This window comes from Pteronotus mesoamericanus, unplaced genomic scaffold (genome assembly GCF_021234165.1).
Source record: "Pteronotus mesoamericanus isolate MK-2021 breed Mesoamerican mustached bat unplaced genomic scaffold, CSHL_Meso_final scaffold_54, whole genome shotgun sequence".
Classification (NCBI taxonomy): domain Eukaryota; kingdom Metazoa; phylum Chordata; class Mammalia; order Chiroptera; family Mormoopidae; genus Pteronotus; species Pteronotus mesoamericanus.
Window position 1 is genome coordinate 79,044,012 of NW_026555321.1, and position 19,521 is coordinate 79,063,532.

The 19,521-nt window shown below is 34.8% G+C and overlaps 1 protein-coding gene across 3 annotated transcripts in view; it reads right to left on the reverse strand.

Annotated features, from left to right (window-relative positions):
* Positions 1–19,521, reverse strand: part of ATP6V1H (ATPase H+ transporting V1 subunit H) — a 142,123-nt gene that overhangs the window by 7,791 nt on the left and 114,811 nt on the right. The window lies entirely within an intron of this gene.

Genomic DNA, 19,521 nt, shown 5'->3' on the forward strand with positions numbered 1-19,521 from the left:
AGTAATGAATGAGAGTTCTTGTTGCTCTATACCTTAAACTGCATTTTGTGTTGTCAGTGTCCACATTTTTAACAAAGCAATAGGTGTACTGTGGTATCTCATTCTTGTTTTAATTTGCTTTTCCCTGATGACATACGATGTGAAGCATCTTTTCATATGCTTATTTCCATTAATATATCTCCTTTAGAGAAGAGTGTGTTAAGGTCTTTGGTCTATTTTTAATTGAGTTGTTTTCTTACTAAGTTTTAAGAGTCTGTGGTATATTTTGAATAGTTCTTTATCAAATGTGTCTTTTGCAAATATATTCTGCCAGTCTGTAACTTGTCTTCTAACTATCATGATGTGGTATATCACAGAGCAAACATTTTTTAATTTTAATTAAGTCCAGCTTCACAATTATTTCTTTCATGAGTCAAACCTTTGGTATATCTCAAAAGGTATCACCATATCCAAGGTCATCTAGATTTTCTCCTATATTATCTTCTAGGCATTATATAGTTTTGCATTTTATATTTAAGTCCATGGTCCATTTTGAATTATTTTTGTGGAGCATGTAAGGTCTATGTCTGATTCATTTATTGAGATACGGATGTCCAGTTGTTCTAGCACCATTTATTGAGGAAACTATCTTTGCTCCATAAAATTGCCTTTGTCAAAGATCAGTTGACTGTGTTTATGGGTGTCTACCTCTGGGCTTTCTAGTCTATTTCATTGATCTACTTGCTTATTCTTTCACTAATACCACACTATCTCTATTACTATCATGCTGCCACCACACTATCTTGATTATTATCATGCCACCAACTTTGTTCTTTGCATTTAATGTTGTGTTGACTATAGTGCATCTTTTGCCTCTTCATATAAACTTTAGAATCAATTTATCTAGCCATAATCTGCCAAAACTCACACAGGAAGATACAGATAGGCAATCTGAAGAGGCAGACTGTTCCTGTCCAGGAATCAATCCATCTGAACAAGGCTATCAAATTTGTTCATGGAGTTCATAGTATTGTTCATAGTTTTACTTTTCTATGCTGTCCATTTCCATGGGATTGGTAGTGGTGTTTCCTCTTTCATGTCTAATATTAGGAATTTGTGTCTTCTCTTTATTTCTTAGTTGGCCTGGCAAAGGCTTACGTTACTGATTTTTTTTTTCCAAAGAACTAACTTTTGGTTTCATTGATTTTATCTACTTATTTCCCATTTTCAATTTATTTGATTTCTTATTCCTATTATTCCTTTTCTTCTTAGTTGAATTTAACTTGCTCTTCTCTTTCTCATTTCCTACACTGAAAACTTAGATTATTAATTTTCAAGCTTTGTTTTTATTAATAGGAGTGCTACAAATTTCCCTCTACTAATATATGCATTCAGTGGTATAAATGTCCCTCTGAGTGCTGCTTTCACTCTATTCCACAAATTTAAAAGCTGGGGTTTCATTTTCATTTAGTTCAAAATATTTTTAAATTTCTCTTGGAATTTCTTCTTTGACCTATGTGCTACTTAAAAGTGTGTTCTTTAATCTGCACATGTTTTTGGATTTTCCGGTTATCTTTCTGTATTTATTTCTAGTTTAATATCATTGTGGACTGGAAGCAACACTACAAGATTTCTGTTCTTTTAAATTTGTTAAGGTGGGTTTTATGGCCCAGAATGTGTTCTCTCTTGGTGAATACCCCCATGAGCCAGAGAGAAATGTGTATTCTGTTGTTGTTGAGTGAGGCAATCTATAGATGTCAATTATATCGAGTTAACTGATGTTGTTGTAGAGCTTACCTATGCCCTTAACTGATTTTCTGCCTGCTAAATGTCCAATTTTTAGAGTGTTGAAGTCTCCAACTATGACAGTAGAATTCATCTATTTCTCCTTACAGTTCTGCCAGTTTTTCCTCACATAGTGTGATTCTCCGTTGTTAGGTGCATACATATTAAGAGTTCCTATGTATTCTTGGAGAACTGACCCCTTCGTCATTATGCAATGTCCTTTATCTCTGATAAATTTTCCCTTAATTTGAAGCCTGTTTTATCTGAAATTAATATAGCTACTCCTGCTTTCTTTTGATTAGTGTTATCATGGTATACTTTTCTCCATCCATTTACTTTTAATCTATATGTGTCTTTATATTTAAAGTGGGTTTCTTATAGACAACATATACTTGAGTCATGCTTTTTGATCCACTCTGACTTTTAATTGGGGCAGTTAGACCACTGACATTGAAGTGATTACTGATATAGCTGGATAAATATCTACCATATTCATTACTGTTCTCTATTTGTTGCCCTTGTTCCTTGCTTCTACGGTTGTCTTCCACTCTTTTTCTGCCATTTATGTGGTTCTAACTAAGTATTTTATATCATTCCATTTTCTCTCCTTTCTTAACATATCATTTATATTTTTTTAACTTTTTTTAGTGGCTGTCCTAGTTTGCAATATACATTTATAATTAATCCATGTTCAAATAATACTTTATCACTTCATGCGTAGTCTAACTTATAACAACCAAATAATAAAATAGTACTAATTTCTTCCTCCCACCCGTAAAACATTGCTGTCATTTATTTCTTTAAAAATAAGCATACGTAAATACACAAGATAGACATACATAACACAATATTTTACCTTCAGTTATTCTTAATATATATCTGAGTTTCTGACATATTTAATTTTCCTTCTCCTCAAAAAACTTATTTTCATATATCTTGCATGATAGTTCTACTAGATACAAATTCCCTGAATTTTAGTTTATCTGAGAAAATTTTTATATCTCCTTCACTTTTGAAGAATAGTTTCACAGGGTACCGAATTCTAGGTTGGTGGTTTTATTTTCTCAACACTTCAAATATTTCACTCCACTCTCTTCTTGCTTGTTGGGTTTCTAGGAAGTTGCATTTAATTCTTATTTTTGTTTCTCTATAGGTAAGGTATTTTATCCCCCTGGCTGCTTTCAGGGTATATCCTTTTTCTATTTTTTAAAAATTTTTATTTTAGAGAGAGAGAGGAAGGGAAAGAGGGGGAAAGAGAGGCTCAACAATTTGTTGTTCCGCTTATTTATTCATTTATTGGTTAATCCTTGTATGTGCCCTGACGGGAGACTGAACCTGCATCTTTTGTGTATCGGGACAACAGTCTAACCAACTGAGCAACTCAGCCAGGGACCAGAATTTTTTTTTCTTTATCTTTGATTTTCTGTAATTTTAAGATTATATGCCCAATGTAGTTTTTCTTTTTCTTTTCATATTTGTACTACTTGCTGTTCTCTGAGCTTCCTTGATCTGTGGTTTGGTGTTAATTTGGGGATACTTTCAATCATTATTGTTTCAAGTATTTCTTCTGATCCTTTTCCTCTTTGCATTACCATTGTGTATACGTTATGCCCTTTGTAGTTTCCCCACAGTCCTTGGATACTCTGTTCTGTTTTGCTTTTATTTCTTTTTGCTTTTCACTTTTAGAAATTTCTATTGACATATATTCTGGCTCAGAGATTCTTTCCTCAGCCATGCCCAGGCATCTAATAATCACAACAAAGATATTCTTCATTTCTGTTATGGTGTTTTTGATCTCTAACATTTCTTTTTGGTTCTTAGGATTTATATCTCTCTGCTTACACTTCTCATCCATTCTTGTATGCTGTCTACTTTATCCATTAGAGTCATTAACAAATAAATCAGAGTTGCTTTAAATCCCTGGTCTGATAATTCCAACATCACTGCCGTGGCTGGTTCTGATATTTATTGTGCTCTTCAAATTGTATTGTTTGCCTTTTAGTATTACTTGTAATGTTTTCTTGATATCTAGAATATGACACAATAAACCAGAGAAAAGGAATTGGGGAATAGGCCTGGTAAGGTCAGGAGAGGGAAAGCATTTTACGGTTCTATTATTAGCACTCAGTCTTTCAGTGACCCTGTGTCTCTGGTCTTTGAACTTCACAAACATTCCTCACAGTTGATTTTTTTTTTTTAATCCCTCCTTGAATGGGACAAGATGGCTAGAGTCAGCTACAGTTAATTATTTCTCTTTTCCAGGTCAGTCAAACTATAATAATATTCCAGCAGGTAAGGCTTTGGTTAACTAGTTTCCCCTGAGGAGAGGCCATGTTAAGAACAGAGTGCCCTGATGTATTTCAAAATGGTTCCTTTTTCCTTCCCCCTGCCAGAAGCCCAAAGGGACTTTTCTCCAATATTTACTGAGAAAAACTGGTCTAGTTTCTGGAGCTAAATATCAATCCGTGATGGAAGCTCCCTATAAATTGATCCCCTTGGAGATTTTAAGTCTCATATTTGTCCACACAGAGCTTCCTGAAATTCATCAATTACAGTTCAGGTTTTCCTACCCAGGTACTTGTTCACACATCAGTTCCTGCTTATGAGTCTGCTCCAGTTAGCCTTCACTCCCTCTATTCACCTGCCTAACTCTCCAACCTCATAGGACAGTGGTTTGCCTTGTGTCTTCTCCTCTCTTATGGATCCAAGAAGAACTGCCAATTTTTCAGTCTGTTCAGCTTTTTACTTGTCAATGGAGTGGTGACTTCCAGCTCCTTACATGCAGAATGAGAAACCAGAAGTCCCTCCTTTTCTTTTTAAATTCTAGTTCCTGATCAGCAAGTAGTTACGACCCAAAACAATCTATAAGGCAGAGCATGCTCCCTAAAGAACTGCATTACATACAAATCTAGTTATGCAAGTGCAGTGTGAAAGAAATGTCTGTGCTATAAGGACTTTTAAGAATAGAGTTTATTTTATATTAGTGACAAAGATAATATGTAAGCCAAGTCCACTTTTGAGGCTTATGATAGACTCCTTTTTCTAGGATTATACTTAAAATATGACTCTTAGTTAATGAGGGAGGAGGCAGGGTCTGATTTACCTTTCTTCAGTTTTTAGATCAGTGCCTGACACATTCTAGGAGTTCAATAACTGTCTAATGAAAAGTAGTTGAAGAATCCTACAGGCAAGTTAGGACAAGAAAAAGGGCATACTTTTCTCTTATGGGGAAATGTACTGAAACACCAGGAGAGACAAAGATGCCAACAGTTAAACCTACCAAGTACTCCATAATCTAAACCAATTCATTACTAGAAAAATGTTCAAACAAAATTTTAAGTGATTTTAAATTAGAGTCTGCTTTTAAAACAAGAAAGTGCAACTAAATCCACAGTAAAGAAACAGTACTTTAGAAGACAAGTTCAATGTTTTAATGATATATGGTGGAAAGTAAATTAAATCAGCTTTATAATTATGCTTAAAAGGTCTCTGAGCCTATAAAATTATTCTTCAGAAAATCATTTTCCCATAAGATATACAAAAACTAAAATAAACTAAAACATGTGGGCCAGTTGTTCCTCCAATACGAACTGAGTCTCAGAGCTATCTAAGAAATAAACAGATTGTGCAAATTTGAAATACTAAATGCAAAGAGATAAAACGTCTTTAGGTTGTTGATTTTGTTTGTAACTAATAATACCAACTATAAACCTTAGGAGAGTCACTGGCCTTCTTTTCTTCCTTTTCCCTAACATCCAGCTTGCCTACAGGTTTTACAGACTGACTCATCCTTACAAAGTGGGCATCCTCATAATCCATGGATTGTATTAAATCCATAGTCTTCTTACTGGTACTTTTTCCTCTAGTCTTACCCCTTCAAACCACTAGCCCCAACTAAATCTGAAACTGTCTTTCTAAAATGACACATTATTTTTACTATCCCCTTGTAGTTTAACAGTCTTCTGGAAAGAGTTCAAACTTTTAAGCGCAACAAGATGGTTTTTCATAACCTGGCCACTACTTACACCTCCAACTATATTTTTAGCTTCATAAACAGACTTCAGCTGTCCAGAACCACTGGCAAGTCCCAAAGAGGGTGAAGATCTCTCTGACCTCAATATGGAACCAGGTCAACTCTCCATATGGCTGCATAACCCTTTCCTAAATTATGGCAGTGCAGCATGTGCTGGTCACAGTCCACCACAGGATGGCTGACATGCTTCACACAGTATAGGGTGGCATTAAGTACTCACTAGTCAATGAACAGTCTAGTATTTCCCCCAAAATATAACCAGTAAAGATAGCTTTGTTTAAGTTCAGAAGTCCAATATAAATTTTAAAAATATGTGATTAATGGACCTACCAATTATCATCACCAAGTTTCTCTGCCAAAAACTAGTCAATCCACAGCCATGAGGATGAGGGCCACACCCTAGAAATGGCAGCACACTGAGATGGAAGAAGCCTAGCTCCCTGAGCACTTACGGTTCTGGACTTCTGAGCCCCATGTTTTTATGTGAGATAGAAATAAACATCTATCATGTTTAAGCTACTGTTATTTGGGGTTCTGTTGCATTGTTAGCTGAAACTATGCTATCAATCATTTCTTCTCTTGAAAAAACTTATTAGTATCTATGCTCTACTAGATATACACTGCTTTTAATGCAAGTGTATGTGACTAGATTAAGTGCCTGGCACTTAAAATATGCTAGGTAACAGTTTACCTACAAACTTAAATAAACCCAAACAGATGGCAGTAGAACTCAAGATTTTTTTTCTTTTAATACTGAAATTCTGAATATTTCTTCAATATGCAGCAGTCCTGACATAATTTCTTACTTGATAGCTTATCTATTATTTGTTGCCTGTTTTTCTAACTTATCCATGTAGATAAGCAGAAAAGCTGTGAAATCAATCCAGAACTAACAAAATAAAGTCTAACAACAAACGACACAGTAAATCTCAAGCATCCCATAAAATAGCCAGCAAGGACAAAGTAAATTATGAACAATGGGATAATATCTATCCCATTGACAGACTAATCATTCAAGACTAGTTTAGGCAAATAAAGGGGAGATGTTAGGAAACACCCTGTCTGGTTTCAGGAACTGTAGCCCCACCGACAGGCGAGAGGGCCCCAAGGCTGGAAATAATCAAGGAGGCCTTGGGAAAATAGGCCACTGAGGAGACGAAACCTGTCCCCCTGGCAGGGGTGCAGCCCCTGCCTCTCTCACATCACCCTGCTTGGCCCTGTGATGACTGGTAGTCAAAGACAGTAAGATCCCTCAAAAGGAGGAACAGTCTAAGCCAGACAAAGACGGTATGGGAAGCAGGTCAAAGACCTGGGGGACACAGAGAAAGGGCAAAAAGGCCCACATGCCTCGGTTGGGTTTAGACATGGCCGGAGTCCTCCTTCTATCTGAAAAAAGTCTCCTTGTCTCTTGGCAGCTCCCTCTCCCAACCTGGCTCAGGCTTGAAACAATACTGAAGGCTGTCCTAAACTGGATCTGCCGGTTCCTAGGGGAAATCAGGCCTAAAAGTAAATCCTTTAAAGCATGCTTTGTTTCTTCCTCAAAAGCTATAATAGCCAGCTCACGCTGGGAAAGAAATTTATATTATTCACAGACCCTGACCATAAACGCTTTGGCGCTCTCATGTTTATGCTCTCATGTTTACTAGTCTCCTCTTGGATCATTGTAAATCGGAGTGTTCCTGCCATTTGTTTTCTTCAAAACATCATCTATTCTCTGTAAACATTAACATACTGATGTAATGAGATAACCTGTGCACTCCTGTTACCTAGCCCCACTGATAACCCTTTCAATAAAAGCCTTTGTACAAAGGGGCTCAGGGTTTTCTCCACTAGAGGAAAGAGCCACGTCCCCTTTCCTGGCAAACAGAGAAAAGTTTGCGACAACTCGTGTTTATTCGCTGCATCCATGACACCCCCAGGACGGGCTCTGAGGGATTCAGAGTCTGGTGTCCCACTTCAGCTGGCCCCTGACCGTGGCCCTCAGATCCAGGAGTGCCCTGTGCTTCCCCCTTCACCAAAGAGAGTAAAAAATAAAACAAAACAGAAAAAGCTTTTAAATAAAGGTAGAATGTGATAACTTGCTTTTATATAATCCTTTGGAAAGAGATCTATGTTGAAAATTAAATGTTGACAATGTTTCTAAAAACAATATATGAACAACTTGATCGGAAGAGCACTTGCCACTGACAAGAAATCACTTGTCAGTGGAGGAAAAACAAGGTAAAACTTTTAATGAGCAAAATGTAGATTAGATAAAAACTATGTTTTAAACATTTTAGACTGCAACCTATACTCAAAAGTATGCCAAAGATCATTCAAGTAAAAAAAGCAAAAAAACAAAAACAAAAAACCACAGAAAACCCAAAAAAACAAGTTACCTATTCTAGAGCTGCCAGAAGTGAGAATACTTTCAATAACAGTCAATATTTAGTTCTGCAGACAAATCTATACCTTTTCTTTTACATATATCAACCTATTTACCTATAATTCATATTTGCTCAAACTTAACATGATTTTAAGACAAAATAATTTCTACTACCAGTTTTTTCCAAAATGGGAGCTCAATTTTCTGTTCTAAAGTTTCAACTTAAAAATTTATTTCAGGAAATGAAATGGTTCCTATTTGTCAAAACATGAAAAGTGTATTCTTATAGCTCCAATTTTTCAAAAAGTATATTTTAATATTTTAAATCCGAGGTACTTTAAATTTGTTATTTCTACAGAGATAATAAATCAACAAGGTAAAAATAAATCGTGGTTACCAAGTTCTGAGAAGATACTATGCTACCATAAGAACTTCAGAATATTATTTAAAGAGCAGAGAAACACAAAGAACATATTCTGCTATATCACCCAACAAATAACTTCAGTATATTAGAAATTCTAAAGCATTAAAAAAAAAATGAGGTATGGGAAACAGTATTACTTCAAGGAGACTACAAATGATAAAAAGTGTGTTTTTTAAGAATAAAATGTATGATGATATGTAATAAAACAGGTAATTCCAAATACATATACTTGGGGAAGGAGAGACAGGTCTTAAAATTGCCAGGTTAAAAATCACTACTTATAACAAAACTTTTAAATATATATATAATATAAATTTACTGAAGGTTTTTAAATATTTTAAACTACTATATTTAAGTAATATAAATCATTTTGACTCCGCTGTTAAATGGCTATAACAAATAAAAATGATTGAGAGAAGTTACCTACATGACTTAAAAAGTCAAGATTCTTCCCCCCCACCAAAAAAGCAAATAGTATTTAGTCTGTAAAATTTAAAGGCTATGATAAAAGCTATATTTACCTTATCAAAATGCTTATTACTCGTATTGTCTACTCCTAAAAAAATTTGGGAAGATGTTTAACTTAAGTCTTAGGGGTCAGGCAAAGTTCTCCTTAGAAGTTATTTTCTTAACACCTATGCAGTAAGTCACTTTCCCTTTCAGTGGCAACAGAATCACCTCTCTAAACCTAAAGTCAAGTCAGGAAATGGAAGTGGAAAAGCATTCCTTTCCATCAACCAAGAGCCAGCAGCAGTAGGCAGTGATTAAATAAAGCAAAAAGAAGGGAAAGTCAGATAATCAACCTACTGGGGCTGATCCATTAATCCCCTTATGTAGGAAAGGAGTGCCTGATTGCTGGACAAGAGCTACACACAGCCAGCTTTTCTGTGCAAAAGCCAGGGTGTGTTAGGAACAAACAGCAGAAGAAAGTTTTAAAATTAAATAACTCAGCCAACTGCAGATGTGGTACATGAAATCAGATAGAAATGGCAAGGACTTGGGGTGAAAAAGAAAAAGAATAACCAGGACAGGAAGCAACAGACACTGACAATGAAACAGAGAAGAAACAGAAGATGGGCTCATTGCACAACAATGCCATCTGAATACCAAAGCAAAGCCCTGACAAGCATCCTCTAAGGAACTCTTACTGTATGTGAGGAGGGAGCACAAGCAACTATATACCCATTAAGGCCCCCAAGTATGCCTTACTGAAGAGCACGAAAGAGTAATACTAAATTTGGAATTTGAGTTTACACAGATCCACGTTCAAATCTAATTGCTATGTATTAGAGAACTTGCGCAATTATTTAACCACCTAATGCACTGGACTTCATATCTGTAAAAATGACAACATTAATATCTATCTTGCAAAGATGTGTGAAGGTTAAAAAAGATAATATATGCCCCTGGCTAGTGCCTCAATAATGTGAATTCTTTTCCCTCTCGTGGTGTTGCACTGAATTGTTCCACTCTACCTCCATCCGCTATGGGTAGCACATGCAACAACTGATAGAGTGGGAATACTCTGAATATTTTTAACAAATTGTATTGCTTCCTCACCACTACCTATCCCCACCCCAGCCTCAAATTAAAAGTTTAGAACAGAAAAACTTAAATCTTTAACCTATGAGAAAACCTTTATTCAGCATAAATCAGAGACTAGCCCTCCCCAATTTCCCAATTCATTTCAATGAACATAGACTTGCTAAATTAGTCCAGACAACAGAGTATTAATCTCAACAGCAAAAGAGGTATTTGGCAGGAAAGTCTGCCTACATATTTAATAGTAGACAGTCCCTACTTAGTTACCTTTCCCTAACTATCTCATCCTGCTTCTTGGGACTTCCCTCCATCAATTACCCAGCTCTTTAACCTTCAAATTCCCCCACTCTAACTCCCTCATGGCACCATATAAACATCTCCTATTTTAAAGCAAACAATGACAACAAAAGTCCAATTTCTACATCAGGCACCCCTAAGCACTGTCCTTTCTCCTCCCTCTACTAATGAAGCTTCTAGGAGATGGTCACATTGACTTTCTTTACTGCTTCACCATCCTCAGCCTGCTCCAATCTGTCTTCTGCAGCCACCAAGGGCACTGGGCCAGTTCACAATGATATTCTTGTTGCCACTTTCAGTCCTCCTCTTCCTTGCCCTCTTGGCTATACTTTACACTGCTCACCACTTACTCATTTCTTCTTGATATATACCCCCTTTCTTTACTTTTTTTTTTTTTACCATATAATTGCACTTGTATGTAGAATCTGAAAACCAAAATAAATGAAGAAACAAAACAGAACAAACTCATAGATACAGAGAACAAACTAATGGTTGGCAGTGGAAGGCAATTTGGGGTAATGGGTGAGAAAAGTTCCCAGTTATAAAAACAGTCATGAGGATGTAAAAGAACAGCATAGAGAATATAGTTAAAAATATAATAATTATTATACCCCCTTTTTTTGTTGTTTCCCTAAGGGCATATGTTCCTGGTTTTCTCCTAATTTTCTAGCCATTTCTCTTAGAAATGGCTTTCACCCACCCCGACCCTCCTTGTGTCAAATCTACTCCTCTGACAGCCCCTTAATTATTTTTTCTCACTTTATTTTGTATTTTTATTTTTAATGAAATAAAACTTCTTTATGTTTTGTAATCCTTTGTAATTCCTGCTTTTTTTATGTTTTTTTAATTTTTTCAATTACAGTTTATATTCTATATTATTTTGTATTAGTTTGAAGTGTTTTGTCTCATTCTCTAACACGAGTCTTAACTTTTTTGAATCACAGACCTACTTGAGAATTTGATGAAAAGCATGGACCTGACCCACAGAAAATACTTATACACACATTTTTGCATATAATTTCAGGGGGTTAATACAAAACCTCCTAGGTGAAGAAGCCCTGTTCTACGTATGCTTTTTCGGGACAATCTCCTCTACTTTCATGACTCTAACTTACGACTTGTTACTAAACATCAAACTTACAATTTCTGACTACCTTTTTTATTTCTCCTTGGATATAATTCAGAGACATCAAATTCAATGTGTCAGAAAAGAAAGAAATCACTTTTTCACTGCCATTCAAATCCCATTCCTCCTTCAGGTAAAAGAGAGACAAGTGACCAAGGAACAGGCCCAGCAGGACTCAAAAGAACTCCCCTTGTCCAGATATTTGGAAGGGCACACCCAAACTGAGCCAGCCAAAAGCAGGAAGCTCAACGTAAGAAGACACTGAGGTTCAGCTGGCTACTGTGGAGCCTCCATGACAGGGTTTGGAGCAGGAAAGCTGGCCTATAGAAAAGAATTAAGTAGAAGGGCTGTAGACATGAGAAACCATGTAGCTAGAAGAAAAGGGAGATGGAAACAGTTGCCTCGCTTCCTGCCAGCTTTCTGGTTCCCAGTTTCAGTGGAACTACATGACTTCAACTAGTATTAGATTGTGTGAGCTACAATGACATTCTTATAATATCTCTTCTTATATGTAAATTAACTTAAGTTTTTGATTTTTTGCAGGCACATCATATCTGGTGAAGATAAAGAACAAAAACAAACAAGCGGGAAAAAAACCCAAAAACCCTTAGACCTTAGTTTACTAAGGTACTCTTTGACTAGTAGAAACAATTACATTCCTGTTTTGTTCTGTAGCATCATCTAGTGGCTAATCTGTTTCTATAATTTTATCATTTACATTATTTCCTATGCAGTTTTCATTTAAATGTGCAGTTTCTACTGAAAATCTATAAAAACACTGCAAAGATGTTTTCAAATTATTATCTAAAGGTAAATTTTCACTATCCATTCAACTTTATAAAAAATGCAAGTTAACAAATGGGACTACATATTCTTACTTAAAATAATATTTTTCTCAAGAAAAAAATAGCAAAATTGTTGTAGGCTGTCAAAAGATGGTAAACAGGATATATTTTATTTAAACACACATAAAAATATGCAAAATATGTTAGAAAAGGAAGTAGATCTACATATGTACATACACATATACATACAATTTTCTTATGTTGGCAGAACAAATGGCAGAAAATTAGACAATGGAAAGAGTCTCAAAATTATGCTAGTTATTGTACTAATATCACTAATATACTAACCATAAATAAATAATCGCCTTACCAAATAAGATATCTTTCTCATATATGTCTAATAACTGCAGAAAATGAATGCCTGAAGTAATCTGAATACTTTATGATCGACTTTCTTAAAATTCTCTTAATGCTGGAACACACTCACTCCAGGTGTATCAAATAAAACCTCTAGTACTAACTTCTGATGAAAAATATGGTTAGGAGCTATTTTTCTTGTACTTTATAACATTAAACACTCTAAAAGAGATCAAAGATATAATGTCATTTTCACAAAATCATAACAGAGAAAACTGATATTGAGTAATATTTCTCTCAAGATCACTACATGAAGTAAAACTTATCAAATACTAATTACGTGCAAGAAGGAATGAATAAAGAAGAAGGAAGGAAGGGAAAAAAAAGAAAAGAACAAAGATAAATATCTTGTGGCTCAGGAGAGCTAAGCTCTGGAATACAAAGTGTCTGGCCATTCCCCCCGCCTCCTTCAGTCTACCAACACAAGGCAGACAAAAACGTATTTGCTATAGACAAGGAACTTTGAATATGAGCTATGTTTTATAGCATCACATCGTTGTACCACAGTTACATAAGAACCCTCCCTGGTTCTTAGGACACATGCGCTGAAGTATTTAGGGCTGAAGAACCACAAGGTCTGCCATTTTGCCTCAATAGTTCAGAAAGAGAGAGGCTGAGATAAAAAGAAAACAAATGTGGCAAAATGTCAACAACTGGTGAATTTAGGTGAAAGAACATTGTATTGTTCTTGCAATTCTTTAGTAGTTGAATTTCTTTCCTATTAAAAAGTTTTAAAGAGAAAAAAAGACAAGTCCTCCTAAGAATCCTTTTTTCTTTCCACATTTCCCTTTTCCATTGCAGCCAGCAGGATGAAAGCTACAGCCAAAGGCAGGGGAGCAGGAAAGCTGAAGGATCCTGTTGTTTTGGGGTATTTTTGTTTTTTGTTTTGTTTTGTTTTTAGCAGAGCTGCTCTTCCAGCTCTGGACCTGCCAACCCATACAGTTTATATTACATGAGAAAGAGAAATCCCTTCCTTGTTTTTAGAAAAATCTTAGAAGAAACAAACTGGTATTCAGAGTACTATATTATGTCAAATCTTTCTAAAATCCAAGGCAGTGCACAAGACTTCAAAGGTGTCCTTTAGTATTACCATAGTTCAGCCACTCCCAGGCTCCTCGTTTTGGTTCTGGTGACACTGCTGTGCTTTCCACATACAGCATGCTTACAGGCTACCACTGCCTGCAAGTCCTTCCTACACTCCAACTTCACCTTCACCACCTAACTCATTCTTGATCCTTCAGACTGGGCCCGAGTGTTGCCTCACTGGGAAACCTTCCCTTCTAAAGGCCCAGGGGAGATGAGACATAGTTTCCATGCTCCTATGACACCTATTTATACTTCAGTCATAGCCTTCATGACACCATACTGAACCTGTGTGCTATGCCTTTATTTTCTATTTCATATCTCTATTTTAGCACCTACTGAAGTATCTAGTAAGTATTTTTGTTCATGCCTAAAACAGAGACAAGGGGTGCAAATAACAGATTTTAAATCTTCAACTGGGAAGGTAACTAGATACAACACACTAAAATGTTTTTTCATAAGACACTTCTGGGCTGTTTAACCAAGCTAAGAAAAAAATGTCATCCAAGAGGTTATTCCCATTTCAAGCGTCTACAAACACTTAACCCTTAAGGAAAATGAGGCAAGAACCTTCTGAAGGTATGAGAAGTACAGGAAAATGTTCTAGAGTTTTGAGAGTGTGTAGGTATAAAAAACACGGTATTTTAGGAAAACTTCTGGCCCTCATATTAACATTTTGGTACCTTTTTACAGAATTTATGTTTTTTAAAATATAAATCAGGGCTGGCAATTAATTTCATTTAATTCATATAAGGGGTTTAAATTTAGGGTAGGTACCTACTGCATCACTATATATTTCTTTTAAAATGTAAATTCAATTAAAATTTAATTAAAGGATATTTACATCAAAAAGCTGTCTTTCTTAAGATGACAAAATTATCACTTCAAGTTCTCAGTGGTGACACAAACTTCTCAATTCATTTCTGTTACCCATGAAATGTTTTTCCCCATCAAGATGCAACATCTGGGTGACATACACAAAAGGAAACTAAGAAAATAACTTAAAAAAACTCCTAGACTAGTAAATATAAAGTTTGCTTAATCTTTATTCTATTTTTAGCATACTCTGTTCTGTTAGGTTAATCTGATTATTCAAAGCGCACGCGCGCATGAAACCCATGAAATGACAAATGTAACTACCCTGACCACTAAAAGGAAAAGGAATAAAAAGCATTTAGAAGCTAGCAAGTTGGTTCATTTTTCTCTGTCTCTCCTTACTAGATACAACTCTTCCTTTGTCTATGTTTAACCATCCTTCAGAACCCAATTCAGGTATCTGTACACCTAAGACACTGATCCTAATCAAATGAAACCACAACATAAACTTGATCCATAGATACTTACTTATACTTTAGTCATACGCACCTCTGTATGAAATCTGAACTTGATTTTTTAATTTAATTATAAAGTACATAAACCATATTGTCCATCAGTAGTTTTATTTTCTTTACTGTAACAATGCTTATTATCCACCACCTCCAAATGTTTATTTAGACTGGTACTATACAATAATCTAAGATTTATGTTATGCTAGCATTTCCAAATCAATTGTAATTAAGTGATACATAATGTCCAGAAAAATAGTTAGTTAGTACAGCCTCAAAACATCTCTAACTAGCAAAGGAGAAGCAACTTTAGACTGGAAGACCCAGAGTTGCTCAAGTAATATTGAGACAACAGTTATAAAGAATTCCTTTTTACTTGGAGTTATATATATATATATAAATTTTATTTTAAATCAAGTAATATTTGGTTTTAAAAAATACCCAAAACATATGCCCTTAAAGACATTTTCAAAGGTTCTGCCACTAAAATTGTAGTAAGAATAATGTGGAAAATTCCAGCTATCCAAAGAGAGACCACTTTATAAATTCTGAAAAATGTTAAATCTAGAAATGTTTTATGCTTATTAAAAACCATATGAAGTGTTTTAGTAATATGATTATTAGCAATAAAAGGTTAAAACTTACATTAGGTTTTTTCCTTCAATTTAGTTCATAAGTAACTATTTTAGTCACTGTATTTATGGCTGTGTACTAACAAAATAACTAATAAGATAACCTAGAGAACAAAGTAGTATTACTCATACCCTTGCTTGGTGAGTTCTTTGTTCCATTATTTATCTATACACAAAATATCTAGAGAGGGTAATACTCTTAGAACTTATTTTTCTGCTTGAAATAAGAATGAAAAAAAAAAAAACCCAGCAACAAATATAAAATTCTACATTAGATCCTCTACCTACAAAATTCAGTGTTTCTTTCCTGAAGTCTTGAGCTGTCCATATGCATATATTGTTGCTTCTGAATTACAAGCTGATTACATTTTATATCATTCTGTAGGAGAAAAATGATGACATTTTATGATGTTAAGTTACAAAGTATAAACGAAGGGTATATATAAAAGTTTTCTAGAGTAAGTTGTCATTTTTAATATATTCTGCCAAATCCATGAATATAAAAACCCAGCACTGCTCAAAAGAAGGGCATGCCAGGAATGCACAGTGGGTACAAGATCAGATAGCTGTGTGGGTCTTTCGGGACGGCTGTGAGTAGGCGTGACCTGCTCCAGGCCCCCTGAACTGAGGCGGCACCGGGTGTGCCAACCATCCCCCAGCAACTCTATTCTGGTCCATCATTCCCCCACCAAATCACTGAGGGTTATTTGTAATCCATTTTTCAATGAAAATACAGATGTCAAGTAGAGGGGAGAAACACTGACTACTCTATGAAGACTTGTAATTTATGGAAATAATTTTGAAATTAATCATAAATTTATAAAAAATTATTTTCACATGATATATAACTCTGTACTACATGTTATGTAAACCAGAAATAAATCTATCTCTACATTATCAAGAAACATTATATTTAGGTCCTTAAAATCAAATATCAATATCAAAACATAGCCCAGTTCTATGATTTAAAAGTATCCAATTTATGCTTAAAATGTAATTCTAACCTTATACTTAAAAAAAATTTTCCTGCATTAAAAGTAAATGTTTATATCCAAAATTATAATTTATTCTAATAAACATGGATAGTTTAGGATTAATATCAAATATCTAAACATCATTTGTGATATAAAAGTAAGAGAAAATCAAGAGTGTACTAGGAATCTTTTCAGCTCAGCTGAGGAACAAAACAATGACTACAGATAACAAGCAAAGTGCCATGGAAAGTCGCTGCTGCTGCTGCCGCCATTTGGGCAGGGTTTTTATTTTACTTTTATCCATGATTATATTTTAACTATTTCTACTAAAATATTTAACATAAAAAATTCATTTTAATTAAATCAAAACAAAACAAATGTTAAGAGGGCAGAAAATGGACTGTGTTTTCCTGTTTTATTTGTTGTGTAACATCTTAGAAAACCAGTACCATTGTTTTAGATAATAGAAGCCTCCATTTTAGGTAAGCAGAAAAGCAGTCTTTACCATGATTTAATAAAGACAACATGGTTATCTGCATAAAGATTTGGATTCAAAATCCTTTTGCATTTGGGGATAATGTCATTAAAGATTTACTTTCCAAACAGTATTCTATTTGGTCTCATATTGACTGAAGGTAAAATAAATTGCTATTACTTGAGCAATTTTCATTCTCTGGCACAAAGAGCCGAAGAATTATATATCTCACAACACAATCTACAGGTCAAGTGTGAATTCTAATGTTTCTTTAAATGAAAATTCCTTTATACAGTATAGGAAAATACTGACATTTATTAGCTTGTCAATTAAAAGGGATTTATTATAGTTAAAATAGTAAAGTTAAAATAACTTGGGACATAATTAGCAAGGGAGGATATTCTCTCATCAGTCAGTGATAAAGAGTGAATAAACAGATGATTACTTTTCCTTTTGTACACATACATCAAAAAATATACTGTGAGACTTAATCAAGTTCCTAAGTTCAAGGAAAAAATCAAATTTTAAATGTTTTGCCTTCAAAGTATAATCATGTAAAAACACAAAAATTCTCAAAAAATTTCCCCCACAAGCAAAGGGAAAAGGTCAACATCCTATTTCATACCTATCTTTTCTTTCACATCAGAAATATACATTTTATAAACAGCTAAACCCAATAATAAATTCTTCAAGAGAAAAACTTTTAAAATGAATTATTTTATCAACAATATCAACTCTAATTTCAACAAAAAGGGAAAATAAAACTGTTTCATAGAAACTTTAGAAAAACATCTGGCAAATAATAAGCTCACTGGTTGCAATGGCCTCATATTCTATTAAATGCCAACATTTTAAAAACTAATTTCATGAAAGAGACATAAACCAAGAGAGAAAAAATTACTAAATAATTCATTTATATTGAAAAATGTGGCTCAGGTTGAAGTGACAAAAGGGGGGATATCCAGGGGAGTATTCCATATTTTACTGAAAGACTTCGAAGTTTTTTCCTCCTATTAAACAGATAAAAACTATTTTGAGTGTTCTCTGCTTTGATCCCATTCTCCCTGCACAAAGTAAAAATATTTTCAGCCCATCATGTGCTGGCTGCAATGGAAAGTACTAACTCTAAAATCTATCCCAAGTCCATCTACTTCTTGTTATCTTAACTTTTAGTTCATGCCACTAACCATCTCTATTCTAGACCACAATGAGAACCTACTAAAATGGTATTCTTGCTTTCACACTTACCCCTGTACAATCCATTTTCCAAAGAGTAGCCTAAGCAATCTTTTAAAACATGAACCAATTCTTGTCATTGCCCCATTAAAGATCTCTCAATGGCTTTCAACTCATCTTACAGAAGTAAGAATCAAATGACAGCCTATAAGACCATGGGCAATTGGATCTCTGCCAATCTCTCCTTGACCATTTTTTTCATGCCAGCCTCTTCCATCCTTCAAATTAGAGTTTCTCACCCTTGGCACAACTGACATATTGGGCAAGACAGTTCTTTGTTATGAGGACTGCTTGTGCATTGTAGGATGTTTAGTATCATCCCTGGCTTCTACCTACTAGATGACTGTAGCACCATCACCCCCAGTTTTCACATAAAAATATGTCTGCAGACATTGCTTTTAAAGAAGTCAAGCTCATTCCTGCTTCATGGTCTTTTATCCTCTCATTCCCTCTACCTGAAATAATTACCCCCAATATTTGAGCTGTATAACTGGTTCCTTATCATTTTTATCTCAGCTTAGCTGTTTTGGCCTACTCAGAGAGGCTGTCTCTAATCATCCTAAGTAAAGCTGTACCCATTTCTATTATAGCTATAGCCCAGCTCTTAACATAACAGAGTATAAAGTGCTCAAAAATAATTTGAAAGAATACAAAAACGTCATTATTTATGAAAAATGCTAAAGTGGCAAAATCATAATATTTAATGTATAATACCACAACAGCACTTGGATAGTCTCATATACTGCATTTGCTGCATCTTTCAAATGTACACATTCTAATGCACCATTAATTCTTTCTGGCAGTATTATTGTCAGTTATAGAGAATGTATACTTGTTCATAGTGCATTAACAAAAACAGTCCAACACCGAAGCATGCTTCCATAGGGTGGGGAACAGAGAGGCATTTGAACTTTTCAGAAGAACATCCAACTTACAGCTAAAAACAGACATGACAAAGGGAATCCTGCTATCATTTACACAAATGGCTCACCATTATATCTTAGCAGTCACTCTTTAATTTACCTTGTTCTAAGTGGGTATGC